The 17,585-nt window shown below is 42.5% G+C and overlaps 1 protein-coding gene across 3 annotated transcripts in view; it reads left to right on the forward strand.

Moving 5' to 3' along the window:
* Positions 1 to 6,980: 6,980 nt before the first annotated feature.
* The window catches only part of Nox3 (NADPH oxidase 3), a 564,487-nt gene continuing 553,882 nt past the window's right edge, over positions 6,981 to 17,585 (forward strand). For all 3 annotated transcript variants that reach the window (XM_070010780.1, XM_070010781.1, XM_070010779.1), the window contains exon 1: positions 6,981 to 7,024. The gene's annotated coding sequence lies outside the window, so the exon portion shown is untranslated. The remainder of the gene's footprint in view (positions 7,025 to 17,585) is intronic.

Consider the following 17,585-nt stretch of genomic DNA (forward strand, 5'->3'; position numbering starts at 1 on the left):
GAGAGCGACATGGGGTTTTGAAACCAACAAGCAGATAAGGAAGCCAGGCTTGCATTTCGCTCCTTGCTGTACAAATTGCATGGTCTCCAGCAGTCCACATTGCCTTTCAGAGTCTTAGCTTCTTCATTTGGATATTGGAAATGATAGTTGAAAATTGCCCTATTTTCTTCCTGAGATTCTTTGGAGGATCAAGGCAAAAGATACTAGTAACTTGTTGCTCATAATGATCCTTCTTTGATAAGAGTGGTTTTGGTTAAAAGCCAAACACAGGCTAAGCAGCGGAGATGCGGAAGAGGAGGAGAACACAGGACAGGGACATGAGGGCTGGAACAGAAAGGAAGAGGAGGAGGAGGAGAACCAGAGGCGGCTGCCTCTTTAGGGCTGGGAGTGGTGGCGCAAAAGTGAGAGACTTTACCTAAAAATAAACTCAAGTCACAGGGCTGGGAATATGGCTCGAGGAATAGAGTACCTGCCTAGCAAATGTGAGGCCAATTCAAAACCCAGCCCTCAGAAAAACAAAACCAAAAACCACACACTCAAAAACACTAAGAAAATAAGGAAGATTCTTGTTTCTATCTGCTTAAACCCTCAAAGTGAATACATTAAACACATATAATTCAAGTGCTATTATTTTTACACATTAGTCGGTAAATGTCTCTGTGTTCTAACCTTTCTGAATCTCAGTCTCCTCATATGAAATAATTTTAGCTGTATGTCTTTTTGTCTTAGCCTCCATCACTTACTGATTACATCCCCCAAATTTTCCAGATTATTACAGCGTTCACTTGCTTTCTTGCAAGTTGTGCATATGAAGATGTCTGCCCCTGCCCCGTGCGTTTATGCTGCAACGCTAACACTTCTGAATCTGCTTTTTTCCATACTGCCCTCCCAGCCCCTCCCACCGCTGTGGATCAGAGGCAGTGCAGGACTCGGAGGCTTGAATGGGGGAGGCTTTTTCTCGGCTCATTCTGGGTCTTTTTCAGGGCCAAATGCTAGAATGTAGCTCTAAGCATGAGTTGCCTTTTCCTCCTCTTTAGCTCTTTCTCAAGGTTTCCCACCATCTCTCTCGCCCCTCTTACCTCGCCCCTCAGCCCCTCCACACTGGAAGCTGGGCATGGAAACTTTTTCCATTGAAGCAGACATCTTGGAGCAGCTGCCAAGGCATGCGGAAATTAATTGGTGGAGACTGGAACTTGGTGTGAGAGGAGGCTCACATTTTTAGAAGGTTTGCTATATTTGGTGTAACTGGGCTAAGCAGTTGCATATCCCCATGGGGCAGAGATCCCTCGTCCACACTTGAGATCTGATGGGCTCGTGTGCAAAGCTAAGCCTGGGGCTCGGAGAAAAATTTTAGCATCCGAAGAGTATCAGCTATGTACATTCAGCTCAGCCGCAGGAGAATCAAGCCATAGCCTTTCTCCATTGGGTACCCATCTTCCATTCATCCCTGTCTTCATCCACCTGTGTAGTTAGACCCACTTTCTTCCAGTCAGTATCTGTAAAACCACAGATCATCTTCTATACCACTTTACAAAGACTGCATCACATTCTGGGTCCAAATGCAGTGGATGATCTTCAGTGTGAAGGATTCTACAGATTCTACAGAATGGGGATTGTGCAGTTCAGGGGGCTAGCTCATCCACTCTCTCTGGTGGTTCCTGGGGACCCTAGTTATTCTCAGAGCTGTGTTGTTATGGTCTCAGTGTTCCCACAGCCTGAGCTTTAATCAGATTATCATATCGCTAAGACATAGGCACAGTAATGCGATTACAGTTGCATGCAGTCTTCCCAAACACACAGTCATATTTAATTGTATGAATAATGACAGTAAATTCATTTCTTCTTATTGCACTCAAAGTTTTAACTAAATCCAATCTGAAAAAAAAACATCAAATGAAGGGTGTGAAAATACAAGTGAATATTTGGGGTAGGGGTCGGGGAGGTAGCTTTAGAAAGGAACTAAATGGAAGCTCTTTCATGCTTAGAAGCTCCCCCCATGCTTAGAAGTAAGTCCTGTGCAATACAGTGATCTAATATTAGATAGCCACGGCTCTTACGTAAGGACTGAAACGAAGTTAGAAGTGAAACAATTTTGTGTGAATATGAGGGGGTTGGACCTTTTTCTTTTTTTTGGTAAAGAAATGTTTCTCTCTGTTGCAGGGAGAGTGAGACTAACTGCCAAAATGTGGGTAAAACTAGAGAATTATGCAACGCAGCACAGGAACCAAAGCATGTGGCACTCTTTGGGCTCTTGTTATCAGTGGGGTTTTTGGTAGAGTTAATCATCAAGTCATGCAAGGGGGAGCAGAGTCGGTTGATGACTCAGGAAGGCATGGAGGAAATTGAAGCTGAAGCACTGTGAGGCCAGAGCCGGCCTTCCTCGACGTGAATTCCACGTTCTTTGCATAGCCTTTTCACAGACCACATGATCTCCGTGAGGGTCAGCAGCCCGGGCGCGCCCAGCCCCATCCGTCTGACCTGAAACATTGGTGAAAATGATAGAAGGCCAAGAACAGATCGTTCTTGTAAATTCTTTCAACCCTAGGAAAACCAATGGAACAAGTGTGTTCAGGCTCCAGAAGTGCCAGGAGGAGCTCGTGGAGGAGGCAGGAGGCAGGGGATACAAGCCAGAATGTGTTCTCTATTTTGAGTCTTGGACTAGACAGGGAAGTCCCTTTAGCTAGCTCTGGATTTTCACCTGCACCCTTGACATAATTGTAAGCTCACCTCCAGGCTGGAGTCTTTCTCCTGTGTTCCTGGACATGTTTCAGGACTTAACTTTCTTAATTGCAATGACTACCCTGATGATTTCCTGATTAAATCAAGCAGTGACTTAATCACATGCCCTGGTACGCATCTGTCCCTCTGTCTTGAATACCCTTCTGGTTGGTTTTCTTTTGGGTGGTGCTTCTTTGTTCACATGAGGCCTCCTCCTGGCCCTTCCTTGTCTCACATCTTCTACATGGCCCTTTCACTTCCTTTCTGTCCATAGCACTTGAAATCCACCTCCGTGAGCACTTCCTGTTGCTCGGCCATGATTCATACCTTCTCCCCATGCCAAGATGGGCCCAGCAGCTGGACTGAAGCCATCATGTGTACACACACACACACACACACACACACACACACACACACACACACACACACACACACACACACACACACACACACACACACACGGCTGATGAAAGACTTTAGCATTCTTAAGTCTGTTATTGATATTTCCTAGTCCTCTAGCAATGTCTCTGATGTGAGGAAATCCACTTCCTTACCTTTCTTCCTGCCAGCACCTATAGGAGACAGTCATGTGTAGGATGCTGTATCCAGACCTTTACGAGCTGCAAGCATTCATGTTATCTTCGTTTGCACGTGCCAGATGCTCTCTGTGCTCCATGAGGCGATGCGGCCAAGGTCTTTTATCTGCTCAGAGAAGTTATCTCCTGCACATTCCACAGAACCAGGTATCCACAGCAGGTTTTGCAAAGGTAATTGCTGTGCTCTTTTGATTTCTTTCATCACGTGTCTCTGTTTTGATACCTGATAGATAGATGTAGCCATCTTGGATTCTGAGAATGAGGTAAGGTGAACTAGAATTTCAAACGGTTCTGTCGGTGCCCAAGGAGGGATGAGAGAAAGCCACTTTCTATCTTGTTTAAACTACTATTATTCACCTATTTTGTGTGTGTGTGTGTGTGTGTGTGTGTGTGTGTGTGTGTGTGTGAGTGAGAGAGAGAATGCCAAACTTAACACTAAATTCAGGTCTCACAGAGAAATAAAGCCCTAGATTTGGTAGGGTTTTTAACTCTTGGGTTGACATAGTAAATCCATTATCTCAGTTTGTATAGAGAGAAAGCCACATATAAATGCATTCTATTTTAGTATGCACTGTGCAGCTAATTAGATTTTATGCATGAAAATATGAACGTACTGCAATAGAATCCAGAATAAGGTAGAATGTTCATGGACTCAGGGTGGGACCGCCCTGCTTTCCTCATTTATCTTTGGAATGAAAGATTTTCTCCAAATTTACATGAACCTAACGCATGATGGTAAAAGAAACCTTGCCTTTATCCTCACAGAACATTTAGCAGGCAGTTTGTTTTACCACTGCATTATAAATCAACATAGCACTAGGACTTTCATAGTACCTACAGCTCAGAGCAAACAAGGAGAAGTTGCTAGCCAAGGCTGTGGTCTGCATGCTGGTGTCCATCTACAACTCCTCCATGCAAATCCTGTCCCAAAGTGATGATATCAGGAGGAGGTGCACCTGGAAATGGGGAGGCTGTGAAGATGGAGTCCTTGTGGATGAGACTAGTCCCTTGACAACAGAGGTCCCAGAGGCATCTTTTGACCCTGCACCATGCGAAGTCACAGCCAAAAGTCACCACTTGTGAATCAGGAAGTGAGCCCTTGTCAGATACTAAGTCTTCTCAGTTACCAGAAAGGTTGAGAAAGAAAGTTTCTCTTGTTTATAAGCAACCCAGTCTGTGGTATTTTGTTAGAGCACCCAAAATAGACTAAAGCTCCTGACTATGTTTATTGAAGAGAAGACAAAGGGCAATCCTTCAAAGAAACAGAAGTTTCATCATAGGTGATGGCTCATGCCTATAATCCTACCTAATTTGGGAGGCTGAGATCAGGAGTTCAAGGCCAACCCAGATAAATGTTTTGAGACCTTCTAGCTTGACAGAAAAAGCGAGGTGCATCGATGCATGTCGGTCATGCCAGGTATAACAGGAAGTGTAAACAGGAGAACCTGTCTTAAGAATACCCAGAACAAAAAGGCCTGGGATACATTTCAAGTGCCTGCCCAGGAAGTGTAAGATCCTGAGCTCAAACCCTAATAGCACCAAAAAATAGAATTTCATTTAGGGCTTGATTCTGCCTGACATTGGCTATGCTGGCAAAGATGGACTTTGATGCATATTTAAACTCTGTCTGCCACAGAGAGAAGGTTGATCACATGTAACTTTGGCTTCTGTAACAGCTTCTGGTGAGCTGCAGATGTGGAATTTTTCACTTGTATTATGTTGGTGTTCAACAAGTTTCAGATTATGTGCATTGCAGATTGCATATTTTTTTCAGATTAATGCTACTCAGCCTGGAGTGTTAGCAAAATACAGTCTTTCCTTTTTCACTCTTATTTTGTAATTAATACATATACTCTTCCTGCAGGTTGCCTTAGTTAAGGACTAAAGTGTTAGTATGTAGTCTCATGAGAAATAGTGTGTATAATATTTTTCCCATGGGACTGTGCCTGTCATTTATGCTTCCCTTTTGCATGTATTTTCCTCTGTCATTGTGTGCTAGATGAATAAGCACAACCACCTTGGTACACAACTATTTAGACTGCAACTTCAAAACTGTACCAAAGTGTTTCCTAATTGGCTGGTTGAGAGTTGGTTGGTCTCGACCCTCCTGCCCGCTTGCTCTCCTCCTGGCAGATCAAATTGTAACTGATGTGTGTGTGTGTGTGTGTGTGTGTGTGTGTGTGTGTGTGTGTGTGTGTGTGTCCCATGAAGAGTTCTGTTGAAGTAAAAGTGCTCTGTAGCTGGAAGATAAAATAAATGGAAAAATACTGGGGTAGAGCCAATCCATCACTATTAGTGGAAAAGTGGCCAGTGTGTGTGCCGCCGAGTGCATATACACATGATCACTACATGAAACATTAGAAGTATAACATTAATTTAATGAGTTTTTATATGTCATAGGTCAAAAGCAAGGAAGTGGGCTCTGGTTTCTTCTTAGCAGCCAAGCCACTTTCTGACACCTTAGTTGTCCTGGGGTATACTGGGAAGCATGAGGGATGGTGGACAAAGGTATCTAGGCAGCATTGATCAGCTGAGTTGCTATAGTGACCTGAGGAAGGTGGACTATGCATCCCCAAATAATTAATGTGAAGGATAAATAGAAATTGATCTGGTCAAAGTCGTCTTTAAGTTAGTGAAACCTAAATGTAGAATTGTCTTAAGGACACAAATAGGGATGTTTTCAACACATATGTAGATTGCATTTTTAGCCAGAGAATGAGTTGGCATGAGGGATCATTAAAGAATAATGACCTTGAAGTTTAAGTTGAAGCAATTCTCTGCCCATAGTAAAATCAAAGGGCTTTAAGTCCATGGAATGCCTTCTAGAGAGATCATTTAGGGGAAGTTTATGGTGTTCCCGTCCTGGTAAGCTGTTTCAGATAATTGCAGTAACCCAGGTGACCTTCTCAGCAGATAGTGCTAAGTGCTGACAGTCTTCTAGGACAGAGTCTATGCAGTGTGGAGTGCCAAGCCTACAGATTGATGAATGAGCCTTTTCTGACCAGGGGAAAACATCTGGGTGTTTTGGTGACAAGGAGAGACACACTGATAAGAAACAGCATGTTTTGTTTTCTATTTTCTTTTTCTCTTTGTGCATTGCAGGGCTTGAACTCAGGGTTTGGACACTGTCCCTGAGCCTCTTTGTGCTCAAGGCTAGTGCTCTACCACTTGAGCCACAGAACCACTTTCAGTTTTTGAGTGGTTAATTGGAGATAAGAGTCTCATGGGGACTTCTCTGCCCAGGCTGGCTCCTCAGATCTCAGCCTCTTGAGTGGCTAGGATTACAGGTGTGAGCCTCCCGCACTTGGCTTGAAAGAACATGGGTGGTTTTTGTTTTTTTTTTTTAAATCATCTAGCAGGAATGTACTCTGCTCACGTTATCACCCATTCATTAATTTTTCTCAGCAATTGCTCTGAGCAATGCCAGGCATCGCTGGAGGTAACTGGGTTTCATTAGTAAGCAAAGTCAAGGCTTCTGATGTCATGGGGATCTGTGGGCGTGTATGGAGGAGGGACCATGATTTCAGGAGGGTAGTTAGTAGCATTCTCTTGTATGAGGTGACATCCGAGTGAAGACTTAGAAGAGGCAAGGGAGCTAGCCGCACGGCCGTGGGCTGGAGGAGGGAAGGGTGAGGACAGACACAGCTGCCCCAGCCAGAGCACACTTTGAGGTCAGCGGAATGCTGTGGAGGTTTCTGGCGTGAGGAAAGGTGAGAGGAAGGAACAGTGTCTGCTTTTCTGAGCTTTATGGCTGCTGAAGGACTTGGCAGCACCCTGTCTTTTCAGCTTGGGGCATATTACTAATGGTGTTTCTCCAGGACATGTCCTCAGCCAACTGTCAGCCACAGACTATTGACCTGGCACTAAGAACCTGAGTTTCAATTCTATCCCTGTGCCTAATTCATGTGGGCCCAGGACTTCTTCCAGGTTTAGTTTCCAGCAACGCTCTCTCTAAGATGGGAGGATGGGATATCCAAGTCCCAAGATGGAAGCTCAAAGGTTGTCTTTGTGATGCTGTATGAGGGTAGGGGTCTGTTTCTCCACAAGGTAAATCATTGAGAGGAAGAGGAGTGAAGTAAAGCAGCAAGTATGCTGAAGGTGGAGTAGAGCACAGACTGCAGATAGGTCCCTGTCCATGAGGTCTTCTTGGGAGGCAGTTGTGTATATCTCTGTTCCTGTGTCCTTCCTTTCACGGACTTTGCAGTAACTGCTTCACAGCTTAGGTATGTGCCTCCCTAGCTCTTCTTGTCGGTTCTTCTGTCTCAGGGTATGAGTATGGAAGTAATTCTGATTGGTCAGGCCCCACTGTGCATGAGCTTTACCTTCCGACTGATGTCAGGTTTGAGTAGGAGCCTAAGGCATTATGGGAAGAGGATGCGCCATTTTGAGCAGCGTGTTATGTCTGCCATTTTTAAATCCCTGACTACTGGACAGTTTCTTCTTCTTTCCCTCATTTGTACAACAGAATTTTATGTTATGCGCTAATGTGCTTTTTCCTCAAGAATTCACATACGCATCCTTTATACTTGCAGCTTACAAGTAGGGAACAAAATTGAGAAATGGAATTCTAATCAAATATTTTCAGTATGGCTATTATTGCTTTGAGTATCATTTTATTTTGGCAAGTAGATAACCAAGAATTGGTGAGTAAGAAAAGGCAATGAAGTTGAGGGAAATGAAATTGATACGAGAGTGATCTTAGCGCTTTAGAAACCTTCATATTTCTAAGTTCTTTCTTTGAATCTCAAGATGTGTACAAAAGCTAAGGAAAGAACATTATGGTGTTGACAGAAGAGAAACTGAGCAGGGGTGAATGTCAGAACATCTTTCAGCTAGTTGTGGCAGAAGTCGGAGGAGAATCCCTTGGGCTAGTCATAGTTTTTCTCCCAAGTGGCAGAGACATTTCATGATAATGTCAGTAGACATGGCTGCTGAGGTTAATACTTCATGGGAGATTTACCACACCATCTCTCTTTTGACCCTGCTTGATGGCAGGCTGGAGTCTCTCCTTAACCAGGGGAGCCATACAATTTAGTTCAATTTCTCCACCCACAAACATGGAGGGGACACCTAACTTTAGCACTGTCTTGTGGGGAAAGCCGGCAGTGAAGATCAAATACTAGCAGTGCCCTGAGTGAGATGAATGGAATGGGCCACAGGGAGCTGTTGGGACATGTGACCATTGTGGCTTGGGAGATGGAGAAGTTTTTCCAGCATAGGTAACAGGGCAGCTGGGTGGGAGGAGACAGGCCAGGAATTCCCCTGCAGTGAGCAAGGCACAGAAGAGAGCTCGCAGACGCATTGCAAACAAACACGTGGTACGGATGGAATGCGGAATCCGGAGTAATCCATCTTGGTGGAGGCCAAAGTCAATCGAAAGGGGAAGGGAGAGGAGGCTTGAGAACTAGCTGGAGGGAAGTGGCCTGTATTTACTTTCTTATTGTTAAGAAATTAACATCCACCATAAGACCCAGAGCGGAGAAAACGTCACCAATACATAAACAATGGGGTCTCCAGGCCAGTGCTGCAGGAAGATGACTGTTCTAGGCAAATGTGTGCTTTCTCTTCCATATTCCTTCTTGCTTTTCTGATGGAATGTCTGGCTGTTCCCGGGAGAGCTGGCTCCTTGGATATACCACTGATACTGGCATGTGTGTGTTTTAGTTCCCTTGACTGCCAAAATCTCAGCTGGGGCTTTAGGCCTGGGGAAGACTTTCCTTAATGGGGGAAATTGCGAGGGTGTGAGGTGAACATGCAGCTTGAAACTCTGCTCTGCAGTGGGGGGGAGGGGTTTGGGGGGGAGGGCCGGGTGCCCTCTCTCTCTTCAAGGCTCAGGGCTCAGTAGGGAGAGTTAGCTGCAAGTTTCAGAAAAGAAAACTGTTATATTTCTGAAAATATATACTTAAGTTCCAGACTCAGAAAATCCTCTTTCAAATTAAAAAGAGAGAGAGAGAGGAAAAAAAAAAAACAACCCACATCGTTCCTTTTAAATGGGGTAACATTTCTGGAATACATCGTTCCCAAAATAAGATCCTCCAATTTGGAAAAAAAAAATCTAGTTGAAATAAATGAAAATAACAGATGGAAGAGGAATAACAGAAGTTACCCAAAGAACAGCAAGAGATATGAAGTGGGATCATCTGTCTAGAAAATGGTACTCTGTTGTACTTTTGCAATTAAAGGTACATCGACTTCTGAAGAGACTGTGATTTCTCTCTTGATGGCTCACAGTACACATTATGTCCTTTTTGAGCCAAGGTGAGTTCAGAAGAGGTGCGGTTTTCTCTGCTCTTCCTGCGTCTCCCGATTGTGCCCTTTCCATCTGTTCCAAGGTGTTAAGAGCGAGTGTTCTGGTCTCCTGGATAAAGGTTTGGGCTCTTTAGAGAAGGCTGGATAAATAGAGAGGCGTGCTATTCGCACAGGGATGTTGAATAACACATTATTTATGTTCTTCCGGGCTTATCTGAGTGTCCCCCTGGCGGCCCACTGAGCACCCCTAACAGCAGGGCTGCACTGGCTGCTCCCCTCTGGGGTACAGGAGGCTCACAGTAACTGCTCTGCTGCTGTGCAAGCGTTCCTTCCATAGTCCTTCTCTCAAACACCTCCATTTCGGTTTATTGACAGTGGAGATGATTTGGGTTACATAACTCAGCATGCCACATGGGTGTGTGCGATTTCTTGTGAACTGTGAGCACCTGGCCTATCATTGACTTTCTTCCCTGCCTCAGCCCTCCCATCTTGCTTCCCACTCTTTCTTAGGGTGCAGACAGACAGCAGAGAGAAAGATGGTGGCCACTTTGCTTGGGCAATCTGCTTTGTGCCTCAGTTTCTGTCTCCTGTTCCCACCTTGATAGTGTCAGGTAAATGGAATTCCCACTTCTGAGTCACTTGCTAGTGGCTGCCTTTTGTTCCCAATTCTCGCTGTCCCTTCAAAATCAAAGGCTCAACCCAGGCAGAAGGCACAGGCCCTGAAATCTCTCCTAAAAGGTCACTGGAGAAAGGGACCATGGAAAGGGAGGCGGGCAAGGACACCACCTCACAGGGAAGGCTGGGAGTTTCCCAGCAGAATGTATTTACAACCAGACACTATTGTTATTCAGTCCTGGGGACAATGGGCCTTCTGGCTTGCTTAGATACCCTTGCTCATAGCTCCTAAGTCTTAGAGTATGAAGTACTCAGAGGCCTATCCTATTTACCCAGGTTCTGAGAGAAAGAGAGGGGAGGGAGGGAGAAGGAGGGCAGGGAGGGAAGGAAGGAAGGGCGGGAGGGAAGGAGGGAGAAAGAAAGAGACAGAAAGAGAGCCTGGCATCATGTTTAGCAGGAAATGGAGGAGGTAGGAAGTAATACTCAGAATTTCAATTCAACTTTATATTTATACTCTTTTGGTACTATCATTCTTCAAATTAGTTGAAAGGAATGGGTAATAATATACCTCTCCTATAAAGTTAAGAAATAGAGAAACTTGTCATGTATGTTAAAAAAAAAGTCTTTTTTTAAAATATTATTTTATTTTATTTGAGAACATACTGTACAGAGGGGCTACAATTACATGGGCAGGATAATGCATACATTTCTTACCAAGCATTGCAGCCTCCTCCTTTGTTTACCCTTCACCTCCCTTCCCAGCCTCCCCCCTCCCCCCCCCCCCAAAAAAAAAGTCTTATGCTGTATGTGGCAAGCAGTCTACCTTGCAGAACATTTGTGTGTGTGTGTGTGTGTGTGTGTGTATGTGCCAGAGAAATGGGATTTGTCTTGACTTACCATTTTGATTAATAATCAAAGCTACCTTCATCTCCCTATGTCTCATTCCTCCTCCTCCTCCTGCCCATTTATATATGAAACACAGACTGCTGCCATATGGTGTCTTTCTGATCATTCTTGTAGGACAGGAAGAGACATGTTATTATAGACTACCAATCCTTTAGCTTCATAAAACACAGTTCTCACTTAGAAGAAGATATTTTATTTAAAGCTTCATAGTTTCCATGCTGTTCTTTTGGGTTTATTTATCAGTAAGTTAAATAAGGAACCTATAACACAAAGATTACATTAATTTACCCTTACAAAGGTTTTAATATGAGTCAACAAACTGGAAACTCAAAAGCTTATGGTAGACAGTAGGTATAATACTTAAAGTGATATTACTGTCTTCTTACTTTAGTATAATCAATATCATTGTGATAGAACCCAAATATCATTTAGCTGATGAATACAAAATAAAAACAGAAGAATCCAAGAGACTACATGTTCTAAATAGAGAGTATATGATAGACTTGTGGTGCTGTCCAAGAGAGTAAACCTACTATTTCTCATCTATTTTATTGGTTAAAACTCAAACCTTTAGGAAGAATACAAAAAGTAACTAACTAAAAACTCAGAAAAGTAAAAGAGAAGGAGCAGGCAGGCAGAGGAGCAAAGCTGAAATCTGCAGAATAGCTATACCTGAGTCAGCACTGGCTGCTATAATAGACTAGGTGGTTTAAACCACAGACATTTCTTTCTCACAGTTCTGGAGGCTGGGAAGTGGAAGATCAAGCTGCCACAGGCAGATCCCTGTCTGCTGAGGGTCCTCCTGGTTCACAGATGGCTGCTTTCTTGCTGTATCTTCCTATGGCATATGGAAAGAGAAAGGGAGGGAGGGAAGATTGAAAGAGGGAAAGAAGGTGGAAGAGTAGAAGAGATCATATATCTGTTCTTACAAAAACACTGATTCCATTCATGACCTAATTACCTCCCCCAAACCTCATATTTTAATATCACAACATCATGGTAGGAAGTTCATTAAAGGATATTAAAGGAGCTGTAACAAGCAAGTCCTGAAAAATTCTCCCTCCTTGATGTCTCAACTGATTCACAGAGGTGGACATGTGTGATGCAAGAAGACAGCAAAATCCAAAAGAAAGCTGTATTTGTGGTCAGAAACCAATGAAAGAATTCTGTGATAGCTAGAGAATGTGGGGTAAAAGCTTTGTCATGCTTAATCTCTTTTTGTTTTATAGGACATGTGTAAGGCTAACTCTTACTGCTGTGGTGCTGTAATGCTTAGATGTGGTGGTGGTGGTGAGATTTCTAAATTCCAAGAGATAATTCTTCATAGTCAGAGAGACTAGAAAAAAGGCTTCAGTGGCCTGAATAACGTGTGCAAGAATCCCCAATTTGTTCGGTGTTTTACAGTCTTACAGTTTTATCTCAAGGGTGGCTTTCATCGATAGGAATGAGGTAATACCATGGAGATCAAAACCTAGAGAGAGAAACTCATCTTCCTGGCCAGAGTAAGTGGAGTGGAGTCTGAGAGGGGAACTTTTTTTTTTTTTAATTTTGAGAGGGAAACTTTTGAGAAAGGATAGTTAGAGAAGAGTGTACTCTGGGCCTGGGGCATATATATCCCAACACTCAACTCAAGGCCACTTCTGAGCTACACATGCAGAAGAGACCCATAGAAGCACAGCAAGGCTTTGCAAACTGAAGTGATGCTAGAACCCTGACCTGTGGAAGATGATGAGGGGTATAGTCAGAATGTAACTGAATCAACCCCTGTGGAACTAAACAAGCACATCAGCCTATTTCCTGTCATTATGCAGCACCTAAGATCACCAACTTATACACAAAGAAGAGGTCTATTCTGGCTCACACTTTTGTAGGTTCTGGCCCATGGACCTGTGCTTCCTCCTGGTAGGAATCGGCAGCATGGGTCAGAAGGGAACATGTGGCAGAGGAAAACCATCCACCTCATGATCAGGAAGCAAAAGATGAAAAAGAGGAAGGGGCCAGGGTCTCTCAACCTCCTTCAAAGGCATTTTTTTTCACTACTGGAATTATTAAATAAAGATTTTGAGGGAGCTTTTATGTCAATGAACCATGAACTTTCTTGAAATGAATAGAAGATAAAAGTTCTCAGCAGAAAAAAAGAAAACAAAAAGAAACCGCAAGGAATTTTTATAATGAAAATAAATTACTATCTGAAATTAAAAAAAAATCATAGCGTCCCAATAGAATAATGAAAAAGTTGGAAAAAGGATTGGTGAACATATTGACAGAATTTAAATTATTTAGTCATGGGAAGAAAAAGAAAAAAAGATTGAGAAGTAACCAAATAAAAAGTGAGCAATAAGTGAGACATTATTAGAAGCAAAACCTTTGATTTACCATTGAATTTCCTGGAAGAAAGGGGAAAAATCTGTAGAAATGATCTATATTGGAAAACAGGTAAAGGGGTTAAATAGAGCATTTCTCCAAAGAAGACATGCAAAATGCCATCAGGAAATACAAATCAAAACCATAATGTGCTATCACATCACACTTACTAGCATGGCTATTACAGAAAAATATGAAAAAGGCTGGCACGTTTTGGGCAAGTGAAACTCTTATATACTGTTGGTCAGAATGCAAATGATGAAGAAGTTATGGAAAACAGAATGGAGCATCTTCAAAAAATTTAAAATAGAATCACCAATATAAAGTAAAATAGAATTGCCATATAGTCTGACAATTCCACTCCTTAGTGCTTAGCCAAAAAGCACTCAATGCTATGAATTTACCTCTAAGCACCGCTTTAACTGCATTCCATAAATTTGATGTTTCATTTTCACTTTTATTTGATTCAACTTATTTTCTAGGTTTATTTTTTAAGATTTTTTTTATTTCTACGATTATAAGTGTGTCACATTCTTGTATTAGAAGAGAAGAAATATCCTATCTTACAAATTGGAAAAATAAGAGCAAATAAACCAAAATTAGATATAATTAAACCAAAATTAAGCAACCTAACAAAGTTAAAGAAGAAATCAGTGAATAACATGATATCAATAGAAAAAAAATGAAAAAGCAATTCTTTAGCCATACTAACAAAGAAGAAAAAATGTACTCTTTAGATGCAAACCATCTTTATCAGGAATGAAACATTGACAGAAAGAGATAAGTTAATAATTGTGATGATTAACTTGATATGTCAAATTGAGGGCTAAGAAATTTCTCATAGAGACCAGTGTTTGAAACAACTGGGCAAAGAAGTCTGTCCTGCCAAGTAGGGTTGGCACTGCCCAGACCATTGAGAGCCTGAATAGAGCAAAAAGGTAGAAGAAGGAAGACACACTTTACTCTCTGGAAACCCATCATTTCTTACTTTGTCTTTGCATAGCCCCACTTCTGGTTCTCAGGCCTTAGGACTCAGAACAGACTTGTACCATTGTATCTTTTTGGAGACATACTTCTACCTACCAGTGTACCAATAGGTACACTGCAGTACTTCCATCCAATGGAAGGGTTCCTCTGAAATAAAACAAGAACAAACTTTCTTCTGCATTTTAGGCATTCAATAATGACAACCATTTTCAAATGTGACCTATTATTTAGATCCTGGAGTGCTGACATAGAAAGATAATTTGTGATGTAGAAGAGTTCAGAGTATATAGTGAAGTATATGTGTATATATGCAAACATGTGTTCAACTACAACTTAAACCAAATACTTGAGACAATGAAAAAATGAACCTTCAATTCCAAAATCTAAGCATCAAGTTATCTGAGTCTGAGGTGGATGAGCATGGTGGCTCCTACCTGTTTTCGTAGCTACTTGGGAGGGAATCTGAGATTGGGGAACTTGTGGTTCCAGGCTAGCCTGGACAAAATATTTGCAAGACCTCATCTCAACCGAGAGAAGCGTGGAGGTGCATATTTGTCATGCCAGATATGGTGGGAAGGCTAAAGAAGGTTGTACGTGCAAGACAGGACGAAAAGGGAGCCCCTATGTTAAAAATAACTGTTGCAAAACATTTTGGAATTGTGGTTCAAGAGGTAGAGTTACCTACCTTCCAAATGTAAGACTCTAAGTTTAAATGAGCCAGAGAGAAAAAGAGAGAGACAGAGACAAGAACAAAGAATCAACGTTATAGATGAAAGGGTTTATAATGTCTAAACTGTTTTAAAAACTGAGCCCAAGCTGAGCACTGGTGGCTCATGCGTATAATCCTAGCTACTCAAGAGTCAGATCTGAGGATTGCAATTGGAAGCCAACCTAGGTTAAAAAATGACGCTTATCTCCATGTAATCTAAGAAATATCCAGAGAAGGATCTGTGTCTCACATTGTAGAATGTCAGCCCGACTGCAGAGTGAAAAAGACAAGTGGTGTGCTGAGTTCACAAACACACACACACACACACACACACACACACACACACACACACACACACACACACACACACACACACACACACACACATCCAATGATAACGAAAAAAAATCCCTGAATGTGTAGCTGGGCATGGTAGCTCATGCTTATAATCCCTGAGGCAAAGAGGCCTTCCCTTGGAAAAAAAAATTCAAAACCCTATCTGAAAAACAATTACAAGACAGGGCCAGGGTTATAGTTCAAGGTATAGAGCACTTACCTAGCAAGCATGCACCTCTGTGCTCAAAATCCCAACAGGGAGGAGAAAGAAAAAGTGAAGATGGTTTAAAACAATGTTGATGTGATGTTCTATCATGTGAAACTACAATTTGGAAGGAGTTTTTAAGAGATGCTTGAGATTTATTCAACTTCATGAGCACCCAAGATTAACGTACGATTGTGTAGGCGCGAGTGGGAGTTGGGCTGGGAGGTCAGCCGGAGCCTCAGCAGGGCAGACAGTAAACAGTGTTGCACTCTTGATTCTAAGAGTCTTGGAAAGGATCATAGGCAACACCTAATTGTTTGCCCCAATCGAATGCTTCATCCTTTGTTCAGGATGGCCAACTACTCAGGGTAAAAACAGAAGAAGAAAACCCCTCTGCTTTCCAGCCTTCTTGGAGCTGGAGTGGACACCAAGCCAAGTCACGGACTGTGCTGTGCTGAAGAACTTGGTTAGTTTGACTTCTCAGATGCAGACCACAGCTGCTTCCTTCATTGCCCCTCCTCCCCTCAGCCCTCCCACTCTGTCCTGCTTGGAATGTGGATGGAGGCAAAAGGGCAGCCATGTCTGGGACACTTAGACCTCCTTGTGATGAATGCCTTATGCTTAGCAAGAGAGAGCAGAGGGAGAGGGGGGGCGTGGAGCCAGGGAGGCCCTGGGAGCAGCAGGGCCCTCTGCTCCCGCACACCCACTTCCTGGGATCCAAGAACATCGAGTCCCAGTCTGGGCTGCTGTAGACCATTTTCTATTTCAGGTAATTGAGCCCAATGATGAACTAAAAATGTTTTCAAAAGCATAAATCTAACCCTGCATAGAATCATAAATAAGATATATACTTAACCTACGGAAGAAGATGAAGGCAGAAATATGTCTAACACAGCAAACCACAAAGTAAATACCGGAAGAACATAAAAATAAAAATGATGAAAATGATTAAAAAAATAAAGTCCACATGTGTTCTAGATTACAAAACGAGGGAAAAAGACGAAAATGAAGAAAAACAAAATTTCACTCCGTTCTTATGAGTCACTTCTCAGGAAAGAACTCACCAATGAGTAAAACTTAGAGGTTTGTCCAATATTTATCAGAGAACCAACAAAAGAAAGTAAGTCTGGGGCTGGGAAGGTGGCTCAGTGGTAGAGTGCTTGCCTTGCATGCATGAGGCCCTGGGTTCGATTCCTCAGCACCACATAAGCAAAAAAAGAAAAAAGCCAGAAGTGGCGCTGTGGCTCAAGTGACAGAGCAGTAGCCTTGAGCTGACGAGCTGAGGGACAGCGCCCAGGCCCAGAGTTCAGGCCCCACGACCGGACCCCCCCCCCAAAAAAAAAAAAAAAAAAGAAAAAAGAAAGTAAGTCTGTAGCAGCGGACTTCACATTAAAATATAAATTAAGACAAACATGAGTAAATCAAAGAGGAATATTTCTTATGTTAAAATGATAAAAATGTTGTTTTAAGACCCATCCATCTAACTAACATGTATCAAACAAAGTTTCTTAGAATGTGGACAAATTGGCTGAAAAATAGATGAGAGTCTCTGATTCAATCTTCCCTCCTAAAGATGGGAGGGAAGAGAATGAAGTCACAATGTTCAATGATAGCCATACAACAAAGAACATTGAAGGGAAGGGTTGGATTGGGAGGAATGGGGGAGAATAAAGAGAAGGTGATATCAATGTGATGCATTGTACTTTTAAACTGATACATTGAGTGGCAACCCCTTTGTACAACTACTTAAAGATTATAAAAATGTAATTAAAAAACAAAGATCATGAAAATGAAAAAAACATTTTAAAGTGATATACAGTACCTATTGAGATTTAAGTAATAAGGTGAGAATACATAGTACGTAGTCCACTCATTTTGGGGGCAGAGGGGTGAGGGAGTG

Source organism: Dipodomys merriami, unplaced genomic scaffold (assembly GCF_024711535.1).
Source record: "Dipodomys merriami isolate MVZ:Mamm:240054 unplaced genomic scaffold, mDipMer1.0.p SCAF_8, whole genome shotgun sequence".
NCBI classification, from domain to species: domain Eukaryota; kingdom Metazoa; phylum Chordata; class Mammalia; order Rodentia; family Heteromyidae; genus Dipodomys; species Dipodomys merriami.